Below are 1,365 nucleotides of genomic sequence, written 5' to 3'. Positions count from 1 at the left end.
TGGAAGTCTGTTTTCTTCCATCCTTCTTTCTCCAGTGGCTTCCGCAACTCTTTATATCCCCAGATTGTCTGTAGTACAAGTGCTGCTGCTCTAACCTCTTTTTCTGAACGAGTCCCTGATTTGTTGATCAACACCAGCTTCTCAATACCCTGTGTCTCCCTAAGCTTCTTGGCTGCTTCCAAGTTCTCAGCGATAACCTCATTGATGGTGTTCAAAATAGAGACCACAGTATCCTCCGAGAAATTCTGGGAAGGGCTCTGCTGCCCTCCTGGTAGATTCTTTACCAAGTTAGGAATAGCATGTTTACCGATCAGTTCTTTGTTGCGAGCGTCCACAGCCAGATTTCTCAGTGCTCCCGATGCAGCTTTCACTACTCTCTCATGTTCATTGGTCAGGAGATCAGCTATGGCAGAGAGAGCCTTCTCCTGACGTAGAGCTGAACGGATATATCGACCATAAGTCCAGCGTCCAGCACACAATTTCTGGATAGCTCCAGCCGAGGCTTCTAGGATGGCAGGAGTCTTGCTTTCCCTGAGGAGTGAAATGGTATATCCGAACTACCTCTGGTTGAAACAAGAGCTCGTAGCCTCGAGCAGGAGTGGTTCTTTTAGGGAAGTCCACAGCATCATTTGCTGGATCCTCTGTCGGTTTTTTCCCTTTACCCTTCTTGGCCCCAAAGCAGCTGGCAGCATGTGGCCCAGTATTGTTGGCAACGGTGGGTGGTGCCTCCTGGTAACGCTCTGCCTGAGGGATCTCCTGGTGAACTTGATATGATAAGTTCCGAAGAAGGCAAACACAGTTCTCCACAAGCTTGCTGTCCGAATCCTTTTGCCCAATCTCAGTCTGAACAATGAAAATGAGAGCATCCACTAAACCATCACATTCCCGAAGTTTCCTGCGAGCTTCACTTCGCTCTGAGCTGACATTCCTGAGGCAGCCAGCTGTGTTGGTGAGCACCGACTCCCACTCAGTGTGGCGAGGCTTACAATCTTCATTAGGCTCCCGCTCCCAGACAGAATGTGGGATGATCACTTCATCCGTCAAGGCGTGCAGTGCGTGGTCCACAATCTCCATTTTGATTGAGTCATGGGATGAGAGATTCCACCGAGTTCCAGTAATAACCTCAGTAAGGTCCATATCCTGAGCCTTTGGAAGCAACCGAACAAGGGCAGGAACACCATCACAGTTTTTTATGGCAATCTTGTTATCCTGATCAATCCCAAAGGAGATATTCTTGAGCGCCCCACAGGCTCCAAGGTGTACTTCCTTTTTGGGATGATCCAGCAATCCCACCAGCACAGGGATGCCTTTGAGCTTCCGCACATCAGTCTTCACTTTGTCATTACGGTAGCACAAGTGTTGCAG

At 49.1% G+C, this 1,365-nt stretch overlaps 1 pseudogene; it reads right to left on the bottom strand.

Annotated features, from left to right (window-relative positions):
• Nucleotides 1-5: 5 nt before the first annotated feature.
• LOC102867161 lies at nucleotides 6-1,359 on the bottom strand (annotated as a pseudogene).
• Nucleotides 1,360-1,365: the final 6 nt, after the last annotated feature.

Source organism: Elephantulus edwardii, unplaced genomic scaffold (genome assembly GCF_000299155.1).
Source record: "Elephantulus edwardii isolate Elephantulus edwardi_28Jun2011 unplaced genomic scaffold, EleEdw1.0 scaffold00789, whole genome shotgun sequence".
Taxonomy (NCBI): domain Eukaryota; kingdom Metazoa; phylum Chordata; class Mammalia; order Macroscelidea; family Macroscelididae; genus Elephantulus; species Elephantulus edwardii.
The sequence above is the reverse complement of the archived record's forward strand: the minus strand, read 5'-3'. Positions and strand labels throughout refer to the sequence as shown.